Genomic DNA, 12,904 nt, shown 5'->3' with positions numbered 1-12,904 from the left:
GCGGCGCCAGGGGGGTGCTTGGGGGTGCTCGAGCACCCCCTAGAATTGTCCAAGCACCCCCAAAGCACCCCCTGGAGTGAACTGACTTCAGGCGTCTAAAAGACGCCAAGTCAGTTCACACAGCTGCAGCACGGAGCAGCAGGCAGGGCTACGGTAAGATGGCCGCCCGGAGCCCTGTTCTGCAGACTTCGGGCGGCCATTTTCCCGTAGCCTTGCTCTCTGCATGCAGGCAGGAAGTCTCGTGGTGACGTCGGGAAGGAAGAGGATCGTGGGCGCGCGGGCGCTGCGCGCCACAATGAGGTCGGGACTCGGGACAGGAGGTCGGGAAAGAAGGTCTTCTGGCTGTAGGTGAGTAAATGGGTTTTTCTTTTCTTTTTCAGGTGATGCGGATTGTGCATATTGGGGTCATATCTGCTACGGATTGTGCATATTGGGGTCATATCTGCTACGGATTGTGCATATTGGGGTCATATCTGCTACGGATTGTGCATATTGGGGCGATATCTGCTACCGATTGTGCATATTGGGGTCATTTCTGCTACCGATTGTGCATATTGGGGTCATTTCTGCTACCGATTGTGCATATTGGGGTCATTTCTGCTACCGATTGTGCATATTGGGGTCATATCTGCTACCGATTGTGCATATTGGGGTCATATCTGCTACCGATTGTGCATATTGGGGTCATATCTGCTACCGATTGTGCATATTGGGGTCATATCTGCTACCGATTGTGCATATTGGGGTCATATCTGCTACCGATTGTGCATATTGGGGTCATATCTGCTACCGATTGTGCATATTGGGGTCATTTCTGCTACGGATTGTGCATATTGGGGTCATTTCTGCTACGGATTGTGCATATTGGGGTCATATCTGCTACCGATTGTGCATATTGGGGCCATATCTGCTACCGATTGTGCATATTGGGGCCATATCTGCTACCGATTCTGCATATTGGGACCATATCTGCTACCGATTGTGCATATTGGGACCATATCTGCTACCGATTCTGCATATTGGGACCATATCTGCTACCGATTGTGCATATTGGGACCATATCTGCTACCGATTGTGCATATTGGGGCCATATCTGATACCGATTGTGCATATTGGGGCCATATCTGCTACCGATTGTGCATATTGGGGTCATATCTGCTACCGATTGTGCATATTGGGGTCATATCTGCTACCGATTGTGCATATTGGGGCTATATCTGATAACGATTGTGCATATTGGGGCTATATCTGATAACGATTGTGCATATTGGGGCCATATCTGATAACGATTGTGCATATTGGGGCCATATCTGATAACGATTGTGCATATTGGGGCCATATCTGATAACGATTGTGCATATTGGGGCCATATCTGATAACGATTGTGCATATTGGGGCCATATCTGATAACGATTGTGCATATTGGGGCCATATCTGATAACGATTGTGCATATTGGGGCCATATCTGATAACGATTGTGCATATTGGGGCCATATCTGATAACGATTGTGCATATTGGGGCCATATCTGATAACGATTGTGCATATTGGGGCCATATCTGATAACGATTGTGCATATTGGGGCCATATCTGATAACGATTGTGCATATTGGGGCCATATCTGATAACGATTGTGCATATTGGGGCCATATCTGATAACGATTGTGCATATTGGGGCCATATCTGATAACGATTGTGCATATTGGGGCCATATCTGATAACGATTGTGCATATTGGGGCCATATCTGATAACGATTGTGCATATTGGGGTCATTGGACGTGTTTTTTGTTAAAATCTGCTCACATTACGTGTATTTTCTTGAGAAAACCTGCACAATTATGTGAATTTTCTGGGAAAAGGGTCACCAAAACTTGGGCCCTCTGTCTTTGCGTTGCACTTTTAAAGGGAACCCGAGGTGAGAATAATATTGAGGCTGCCATATTTATCTCCCTTTAAGCAATACCAGTTGCCTGGCTGCGGTGCTGGTCCTCTGCCTCTTATTCTTTCAACCATAGACCCTGAACAAGCATGCAGCAGGTCAGGGGTTTCTGACAATATTGTCAGAACTGACAAGATTAGCTGCATGGCTTGTTTCTGGTGTAATTCAGTTCACTACTACAGCCAAATAGATCAGCAGGGCTGCCAGGCAACTAGTATTGTTTAAAAGGAAATAAATATGGCAGCCACCATATCACTCTCACCCTGGGTTCACGTTAAATTACAGTTAGCCCCGCCCTCACCCGGTCATGACCACGCCCATTTTTTCGCCGCGGCGCGCTTCGCGCGCCGCAGGTTGTAGCCACACCCATTTTTGGCGCGGCGCGCTTCGCGCGCCGCAGGTCGTCAGCTCCCCCGGAAATTGGTCCAGCACCTGCATAGCACCCCCTAAAAAAAATTCCTGGAGCCGCCACTGCCAGTCACACAGCTCTGTAATCCTTCTTGTGAAGTTCTGAGGCGTTGCACAATCTCCTCACATGACACTTGGGCCAGATGTGTATTTCCTGATGTCTCACCTCCCCCAGGTACCGATAATATCGCGGCATATCTCATGTCTGTACTCCTGGCAGCGCAGGGTCACACCTAGAGGTGCCAGGAGGGGAATATACCCCAGAGAGCTCCACTGACAGGTCCTGCAGAAGGGCCACTCCCTGCCAGTTCCTGCTTCTCTGCACCTTGTTTACTGTGTGACCTCCAGTATGTAACTGCCTCCGAGGACAAGAGAAAGTGAAACAGCACTGAGCAGCCATCTTGTGGCCTTTCTGTTATTCCTCATTAGGTTTCCTTTTATTTTGAGTTTTAAGTTCTCCCTGTGTGTGTGTGTAAATTATCTCCCAGCATTCCTTCCACATCCCAAAAACCTACTGATAAGTTCATCGTGTCACCTCAAACTCCTCCTATTATAAGCATTACACTATGACGGAGGCAATGATTAGAGTGTAAGCTCCTCTGAGGACAGTCAGTGACATGACTATGTACTCTGTACAGTGCTGCAGAAGATGTCAGTGCTATATAAATACATAATAATAATATGGTAGGACCTTAGACTATGACTATGGAAGGATTAGAGTGTAAGCTCCTCTGAGGACAGTCAGTGACATGGCTATGTAGTCTGTACAGTGCTGCAGAAGATGTCAGTGCTATATAAATACATAATAATAATATGGTAGGACAATAGACTATGACTGGTAGGATTAGATTGTGAGCTCCCGAGGACTTTCAGATTTACATAAATACATATGATAATAGTTATTTGGTAGGACATTAGACAATGACTATGGTAGGATTAGATTGTGAGCTCCTCTGAGGACAGTCAGTGACATGACTATGTACTCTGCATACTGCTGCAGAAGATGTCTGCGCTATATAAATACATAATAATAATATGGAAGGACAATAGACTATGACTATGGTAGGATTAGATTGTGAGCTTCTCTGAGGACAGTCAGTGACATGACTATGTACTCTGTAATGTGCTGCAGAAGATGTCAGTGGCAGTGCTATATAAATACATAATAATAATATGGTAGGACATTAGACTATGACTATGGTAGGATTACAGTGTGGGCTCCTCTGAGGACAGTCAGTGACATGACTATGTACTCTGTAAAGTGCTGCAGAAGATTTCCGTGCTATATAAATACATAATAATAATAATAATAATATGGTAGGACATTAGACTATGACCATGGTAGGGATTAGATTGTGAGCTCCTCTGAGGGCAGTCAGTGTCATGACTATATACTCTGTAAAGTGCTGCAGAAGATGTCAGTGCTATACTGCACATAATAATAATATGGTAGGACATTAGACTATGACCATGGTAGGGATTAGATTGTGAGCTCCTCTGAGGGCAGTCAGTGTCATAACTATATACTCTGTAAAGTGCTGCAGAAGATGTCAGTGCTATACTGCACATAATAATAATATGGTAGGACATTAGATTATGTCTATGGTATTAGATAGTGAGCTCCTCTGAGAACAGTCAGTGACATGACTATGTACTCTGCAAAGTGCTGCAGAAGAAATCAGTGCTATATAAATACATAATCCTCTATAATAATATGCAAGTGTCTCTGCGTCCCTGTGCCTGACTTCCTGTGTGTGTGTGTCCGTGCAGGCAGGGATGCAGAGACTGTGCAGAGCGGAGGGAGGACAGGTCACGAAGGGGCGGGCGTGTGCGTGCATGAGCAGCGGGGCGCGTGCACGAGTGGCGGGCGCGGAGTACAGACAGACCTAGCCCGTTTTTAAACGGGCTAAGGTTACTAGTAATAATAATAATATGGTAGGGCATTAGACTATGACTATGGTAGTATTAGAGTGTGAGCTCCTCTGAGGACAGTCAGTGACATGACTATGTGCTCTGTAAAGTGCTGCAGAAGATGCCAGTGCTATATAAATACATAATAATAATATGGTAGGACATTAGACTATGACTATGGTAGAATTAGATTGAGAGCTCCTCTGAGGACAGTCAGTGACATGACTATGTACTGTGTAATATGCTGCAGGAGATGTCAGTGCTATATAAATGCATAATAATAATATGGTAGGGCATTAGACTATGACTATGGTAGTATTAGAGTGTGAGCTCCTCTGAGGACAGTCAGTGACATGACTATGTACTCTGTAATATGCTGCAGGAGATGTCAGTGCTATATAAATGCATAATAATAATATGGTAGGACATTACACTATGACTATGGTAGAATTAGATTGTGAGCTCCTCTGAGGACAGTCAGTGACATGACTGTGTACTCTGTAATGTGCTGCAGGAGATGTCAGTGCTATATAAATACATAATAATAATAATAATAATAATATATGGGAGTACAGTAGACTATAACTATGGTAAAAATTAGATTGTGAGCTCCTCTGTGGATGGTCAGTGCCAAAAAAAGGTGTATTTTCTCACTTACACCTATTATTTTCCATGTAAAATGACTATAGAACTGAATAATTCTTGGAAGAAAATATTAACCAAGGAAAGCAAGCATGTGTTATCCTAAAAAAAAATAAAAAATTGCTAGTAGTTGCCATCCCCAATGTAATTTACACCGGCCAGACTGGGGGGCAGAGAGCTTTACCACAGGCACAGTCAGTGAGGGGGTATTATTACGTATTTATGAGTATACTTAAAGGACAACTGTAACAAGAGTGATATGGAGGCTGACCATACTTGTTAAACTTCGGCCTGTGGGCCAAATCTAGCGCTCAGAGCCATTCAATTTGGCCCTCCAGTGATTTCTCCACTGTGCATTATGTTTGGCCCACTCTAGACCACCAGGGAAGCTATATTGGAGGTGAAGCCATGTGGGGGAGGTAGGGAAAAAGCACTACACACCAGGGAACTGTATAGAAGAGGGTGGGGGCCTCTAGACACCAGGGGATTGTATAGGGGAGGGAGGACCACTAGACACCAGAGAACTGTATAGTGGAGGGTGAGGGCCTATAGACACCAGGGAACTGTATAGGGAAGGGAGGACCACTAGACACCAGGGGAGGGAGGACCACTACACACCAGGGAACTGTTTAGGGGAGGGAGGGGAGCATTATACACCTGGGAACTTTATTAGGGAGTAGGGTGACCAGTAGACATTGAGGTTGGCCCGCGACTAGGTCCCAGTGTAAAATTTTGGCCCACTTTGTATTTGAGTTTGACACCCTTGTTTTAAACAATACCAATGCCCTGGCAGTCCTCCTGATCCTCTAATACTTTTAGCCATAGCCCCTAAACAAGCATGCAGCAGATCAGGTGCTTCTGACATTATTGTCAGATCTGACAAGATTAGCTAGCTGCATGTTGTTCCCGGTGTGATTCAGACACTACTGCCGCCAAATAGATCAGCTGGGCTGCCAGGCAACTGGTATTGTTTAAAGGTCTGAAGTGAAAATAAATGTGAGATAATGATTTGTATGTGTAGTATAGCTAAGAAATAAAACATTAGCAACAGATATATGAGTCTCATATTGTTTCCAGTACAGGAAGAGTTAAGAAACTTCAGTTGTTATCTATGCAATAGAGCTTCTCTGAGCTGTGGACAGCACTGTCTTTTGAAGCTCTTATCTCAACTGTCTCTCACCATTTCTTTTTTGTTTATGGTTTTTCTGCAGAGAAAAGTTCAAAGCGTCACTAGCCTGCTCTGTGAAATCATTTAGAATGCTGAGTGTAGTGCGGAAACTGCAATTATTAGAGAATGATGCAATGTTATAAAAAAAAAGCTATTCACCTGAAAATAAAAATATGACACTATTTTCTTTGCTACTAATGTTCTATTCATTATCTGTATTACATAACCAATTCATTATATCATGAGGTTTTTTTCGCTTCAGTGTCACTTTAACAGGAAGTAAATATGGCAACCTCCATATCCCTCATGTTACAGTTGTCTTTTACCCACGTGCTGTGCTCGGGGTCTCTTTAAGGGGTAAAAACCCTGGAACCTGATGTAGTTAGGAAGGAAAATGTTGATATATAGAGCCTGATTTACAAAGCGGTGCAAACTCTTTCGCGGACTTTTGCGCGCGCAAGGTGCCGCGACTCACGCGGACGTTTGCGCGCGCAATTTGCCGCGATTCGCGTGAATTGCGGCAAATTGCGCGCGCAAAAGTCCGCGATCGCGCGAATCGCGGCACTTTGCGCGCGAAAAAGTCCGCGAAAAAGTTTGCACCGCTTTGTGAATCAGGCCCATAGTATGCAGCAATGCAAAGCTCTTTTGATATGGGGAGCTTGTCTATACATTAAGGCCACTAATGAACCAATCTTTGTTGTCCAATCTTACCAAATCTATGTGGTATAATGCTGGGAATACATGGGTCGGTTCTGGCGCTCGACTCTGCACCCGATTGTTTTGCTACTCGATTCCCACTCGGTTTTCTTATCTTTTTTCAATTCACTTCAATGACAAATCGAGCGGCAAAACGATTGAACGGTGATCGGACATGTCGGAAACTATCTATCTAATCAGCTCAGAATCAAGCGGTGTATTCCCAGCATAAGGGTAAATTGAGTGAATATATTGAATGGATAATTTAGGCAGTTCCCTTAAGCCCCATCTACACGATACAATTTTTGTGTGATTTGGTTGGATCGAATTTGATTGATCGATTAAATTCGACATGTCCAATTGGGGCTCAATTCAATAGTGTGGTCGAATGTCATTGCATAACAATGGCAAATCGATCACACTACCGATCGAATCGAATCCCGATCGGACTGTCGGATTTAATCGAGCAAACGAATTCAATCAGATCGAATCGCACAAAAAATTGTATTGTGTAGATGGAGCTTTATATTACATAGAAATGGTAAGATTGGATGAAAAGGATTGGATCATTAGTGGTCTGCAGCATTACACTGCAGACTGTACATCATGTCTGTGTGCGATGGCTGCAGGTTTCACTTTCTATCCCTTTGTATGTAACTGCTTAGACGTTAGGTTGTTTGCGTCTCTACAAATAAAGGCGGCAGGAACTGGGAGTGTCTGGGTGTTGCTGCACTGCAGTAGCTGCACAGAGATCACCTCGGTGCCTCCACTCCTGACACCCCCAGAAGCTATGTTACCCTGCAGTGTACGGGGGGTACAGCGGGGACACAAAGCTGCATCCACTCCTGGTGAAGGCACTAAGGACTCCTTGACTGCAGCATGTGAGGAGGCTGTATAACCAGTCCTGGATAATAACTGACCTGCATCAACTGGATTACAAAGCTGTAGGCCTGAGATTGCTCCACCAATCCCTACGCCTACCATGACCGGCAGACACCAACCCCACCGCAGCTGCACAGGTAAGGGGCAATCAGCTTATGCAGTACAGGGGGGTTCCGAGACTACACCAGGGTTATATTCCAGACAGAGCCAGATTATGCACAAGGGAAATAAGGCAGTTGCCTAGGGCCTAGAGCAGTGATGGCTAACCTTGGCACTCCAGCTGTGACAAAACTACAAATCCCATCATGCCTCTGCCTCCCCGAATTATGCTTAGAGCTGTCAGAGTATTGCATGGCCTCATGGAACTTGTAGTTCCACCACAGCTGGAAAGCCAAGGTTGGCCATCACTGGCCTAGAGAGAGTAGGGGCCTAGTTGAAGATCCACCAAATCTTACGGGGGGGGGGGGGGGGGGAAACAGGTGGCCACGAAAGGTGGGCTTCAAATTATTACTTCCCTAGGGCCCCACTTGTGAGACTTGTGAGATCCATGAAAAATCACTTTTGATTGGTTGACAAGAGTAAGCCTTGTGGAGGCTCTGCACCACTGTAAGGGCCCATTTCCACTACATCTGAATTCGCATTGCGATTTTCCGTGTCAAAACTGAAACCAATCCATATCAAAGGAGTCATTTCCAATGAATGCAAATTTTCCGGTGCGATGCAGAAAAATTATGAACTGCATGCTGCAGATTTCTGCACCACGCCTCAGTTTCCCATGTACTGGTTGTTAGCCGTATACGTCGCATTCATATTCACTGAAAAAACATGCAAAAACACATGTAATGTAATATGCTAGTGGAAATGGCCCTCTGACAAATGTGACAAATCTGACAAACGTGCATCTGTTTTGGTGTTTGTTTTTCTCTATCAGTGTTTAGACCACAGATCTTGCACTTCAGTCCTCAAGTGCCGACGTCCTCACGCATTTTTGGCAAAGCAAAAAATTTTAAAATTTAAAATACGAAAAAATATGCATTTCTCCCAGAGTAAAATGCACTGCTAATAACTTTTTTCTATGTCGCCGTCACTTACAGTAGGTAGTGAAAATCTGATAGACCTGACAGGCTTAGGACTAGTCCATCTCTTCATGGGGGATTCTCAGTTATTTTTTATTTTTTTTAAATTACTGAATGGTAGTTGCTCAGTCACCTTACCAAAATATTGTGCAGCAAGAGGGAAGCTGGCTGACATCTTTGTATAGTTCCTTTCCAGGAAGCGCTTTTGTAAAGAATCAAGATAATACTGAGAATCCCCCATAAGGAAATGGACTAGTCCAAATCTGTACATTTTACGTGTATGTATTTTCATTTTTACAATTTTTCGCAATAGTGGTCCTTTAATCACTTAAACACCAAGTGGTTTTTCCCCTTATAGACCAGAGCACATTTCAGCGCTCCTCCCATTCATTTTCCAATAACTTTATCACTACTAATGACAACAAAATAATCTATACAGTTTTTTTTTGCCACAAATTGGGCTTTCTTTGGGTGGTACTTTTTGCTAAGAATTATTTTATATTATATGCATTTTACCAGAAATAGTAAGAAAGAAATTAAAATCCATAATTTCTCAGTTTTCAGACATTACAGTTATAAAATATGCGACTGTAAATAAAAACCCCACACATTTTATTTGCCCATTTGTCTGGGTTATCACAATATTTAAAGAGAAACTGAGATGAGAAGTGTCTCAGGATCCATACTTACCTGGGGCTGCCTTAAGTCCCCTTGAGGCCGCTCAGTCCCTCGCCGTCTCCCCGGACGGCTGCTGTCACCCACAATACTTCCCAAAAGCTTGGCCGAGTAGCGCTTCATCAAGCATGCTCAGCCCAGCCAGCTGCGCTCCCCCGGCGTGCTCCTGTCCCTGGGAGAGCGCTGCACCTGGCTGGGTCGTGCAATTGCCTTCCTTCCTTGCGTTCCACCGATTTCCACGTCACTTCCTGCAGTGCCGCCCTCTGTACTTCATTGGGTGGCATTGCAGGAAGTGACAGCAAGTGGTGGAACGCAAGAAAGTTTCCCGCTCACCACTTGGCATTATACATTTTAATACATTGATTTTAAAATGATTTAATTAATGAAACTAGCTGGAGGGGGATCAGGGAAGGGGGGACCCAGGTGAGGGAGTGGGGGTCCGACCTGTGCTCACTCGTTTTTGTATTGCTTTCATTACTCCTCCATGTATCGGTGGTCCATAGAATCCCAGCAAATCTGGACACTCCATTCAGTTTTTTAAAACGGATCCCGCTGATCCGTTTTTTGAAGTTTGTGAAGACAGACGCTGTTTTTAACATTGGTATCCGTGGCTCCGGTTTTGGTCTAGGCCAAAAAAACTGAGCCACGGATACTTTTTTTGAATAAGTGTGAACCTACCCTAAGTATGGATCCTGAGACGCTTCTCGTCTCAGGCACACTTTAAATTATGTCCCTAGTACAATGTATGGTGACAATATTTTATTTGGAAATAAAGGTGTATTTTTTCCATTTTGTATTATTTCAAATTATAATCCCTTATTTGCACACACACAAAAAAACAAAACAAAAAAAAAAACTACAAAAAAACTGGCAATAATATACCCTCATGGCATACAAATGTAAAAAGCTAACAATTTAAAAAGCTAGAGTAACAGTTTACATATTCTGTCACTTTGACTTTTTTTTATAGTAACTGTGAGGACAGAAAGGGGTTAATTGGGTTTTTATTTATGTGCTAGCTTTTTTTTTTTTTTTTTTTGTGGACAAAAATAATAGTGAAATTCACTGTTATATTTGTTCGCTAGATGGCACTGCCAAGTATAGAAAGTGAAAGTTGAGGGGTCTTTTTATAGTTTTTCAATGAATAATCTCTGCTGTTCGTTACAGCAGAGATTATTCATAAATCTGGCACTTGGATTGGTGATTGGGAACATGTTCCCATTCACCAATCTGTCCTGTAACTGCCGGTCTCGGGGGCGAGCAGGAATACGCTGGGAATGCAGAGACAAGTATTTGTTTAGAAAGTGAGTGAGCAGCGCTACTCTATGGGGATTCCTGATGGGTCCCCTAAGGTAGACTAGCGCTGACAAATTCCTCCGTTACATGGATATTCAATTTGTATTACATTCACTGGTGCTGAAGTGGCAACATTTGTTTTGGGAGTCAGTAAGTAGGGCTAGTCTATGGGCGTTCCCACTGGGCCCGTTAAAGTAGACTAGCGCTTGCGACCATTTGCTAGTTTCTTCCCCAGTAGCAACATTGTTTGTGCCTTTGTGCACTGGCATCGCTGAAATCGCCGCCGGGAGAGTTGGGCACAGGATACAGCCGATATACGGCTCACGCTGCTGCTGCATGAGTCCCGGTGGTGTTAATTACTATTCCCCCTCCAGGTCCACGTGGATGGTGGGGAATGATGTGATTTGGCCTCCAGTTATTGCTGGAAGACAAATTACAGTGTTTTAAAAGTAACTTCAGCTTCATTTTCTGATGGCTCCAAAGTTACTCACTGTGCGCTGCTATAGATGTAATTCCTATTACGGCCTAGGGTGGCGCCGGCTGCACCCAAATCTCCTGCACCCTAATCGACGTGCTCTCATCTCGGGTTTGTCCTACAAAAGGATATATGCATTCCTCAGCACTTTCTTTTGTGTGTGCTGTGTTGGAAAAGGAAAGATTACTTGTTGTTGGCGGGTGCTTTTGTAGCCTGGGGATTTAGATGTAGCATGAGAGGGAAGGTGAGTCATTCTGTTTGTACCTTACTGTCACACATTGCAGCTATCACAGTGCAGCCAGGCACAGGGAGAGCGGTGCAGACAAGATAATTGGAGAAGCTGTGTTAGGTTGTAAATGGCTCTGTTCCGCAGGGCCGGGCCGAGGCATAGGCTGGAGAGGCTCCAGCCTCAGGGCGCAGTGTAGGAGGGGGCGCACAATTCATTCAGCTGTCATTCCTAATTGTGTTTGAAGCAGAAAGAAATAAGAAAAGGGGATACATAGCAGTGACTGCAAGCCAGATAACTAGATATTAAGGTGTTGGGGAGGTTGTGGGCCCTGTGGCACCTCTTAGTCTAATAGCAATCAGTGTGTGACGGCTGGGGTGGCAGGGATGGAGGGGCGCACTTTGGTGTCTCAGCCTTGGGTGCTGGAGGACCTTGTCCCACCTCTGCTGTTCCGTGGCGGATGGTTGATCTTCTATAGTGAATTCCGATGGTCTAAGGGGAGGGGGGGTCACTCACACCTCCTGGGAGCTGAAGCTGGAGGAGATTGGCCTCAAGAGCGACTCTCTTGCTGGGCTGTGCTTAAAGGACAGCTGTTTATTTCCTTTTAAACAATCCCAGTTGCCTGGCAGCCCTGCTGATCTATTTGGCTGCAATAGAGTCTGAATCACACCAGGAACAAGCATGCAGCTAATATTGTCAGTTCTGATAATAATGTCAGAAACCCCTGATCTGCTGCATGCTTGTTCAGGGGCTATGGGTAAAAGTATTAGAGGCAGAAGATCAGCAGGGCTGCCAGGCAACTGGTATTGTTTAAAAAGAAACAAATATGGCAACTTCCATATTCCTCTCACTTCAGCTTTCCTTTAATACCTCAGAAATGTCCTAAAACGTTTAATAATGTTAGTAACAAGATGTCATTAATGCATCACCATGCACCATAAATGAACGCAGCTATTTTTAAATATATGCATGAGACAGATCTCTCTCTGATCGGATCTGACCACAGCGGGATCTGTTGCTTGCCCATACACCACTGACTGGTTTTCGATAGATTTCAGCAAGCAATCTGTCTGAAATCAGCCTAGCGCAGGGTGGGCAAACTACTGGCTATTTCATCTATTTTGTGGGAACATTGCTGCAATATGTGTATTTTGTGTGAAGCATTGCCGCATTATGTGTATTTCATGGGAACACTTCCTCATGTGTATTTTGTGGGAACATTGCTAACATTTTGGCTATCATTCATAAAGCATTCCCGCATGCGGAAATGTTGAAAACAGCCGACTTTACCGAACACTTAGCAAGATCTCCATTCATAAAGGCTCTTTCCGCATGAAAAGCTGACATTACCGAGCAGAGCGATAAATCACCGCCTTGTGCGGTGATTATCGTAAAAAATTAACAAAATGTCAATTCATAAATATTACCGCAAGCGGTGTGAGGATGGGAAGTACCGCTCCCTCTGATGTGGCGATAACCATGCTGAGTTAATGGAGACACAGACCTCCCA

General features: G+C 44.4%; 2 protein-coding genes across 3 annotated transcripts in view; both read left to right on the top strand.

The window, feature by feature from the left end:
• The window catches only part of LOC137570321 (snaclec trimecetin subunit beta-like), a 902,833-nt gene that overhangs the window by 577,528 nt on the left and 312,401 nt on the right, over window positions 1–12,904 (top strand). The gene's annotated exons all lie outside the window — the stretch shown is intronic.
• The window catches only part of LOC137570319 (early activation antigen CD69-like), a 180,117-nt gene continuing 167,428 nt past the window's right edge, over window positions 216–12,904 (top strand). The window contains exon 1 of one of the 2 annotated variants that reach the window (XM_068278963.1): window positions 216–348. The gene's annotated coding sequence lies outside the window, so the exon portion shown is untranslated. Of the gene's footprint in view, window positions 349–7,538; window positions 7,784–12,904 lie in introns of those variants that run through there. The other variant, XM_068278962.1, reaches the window with a different exon arrangement.

Source organism: Hyperolius riggenbachi, chromosome 4 (genome assembly GCF_040937935.1).
Source record: "Hyperolius riggenbachi isolate aHypRig1 chromosome 4, aHypRig1.pri, whole genome shotgun sequence".
Classification (NCBI taxonomy): Eukaryota; Metazoa; Chordata; class Amphibia; order Anura; family Hyperoliidae; genus Hyperolius; species Hyperolius riggenbachi.
Note: the sequence above shows the minus strand (reverse complement) of the source record. Positions and strands in the feature narration are given on the sequence as shown.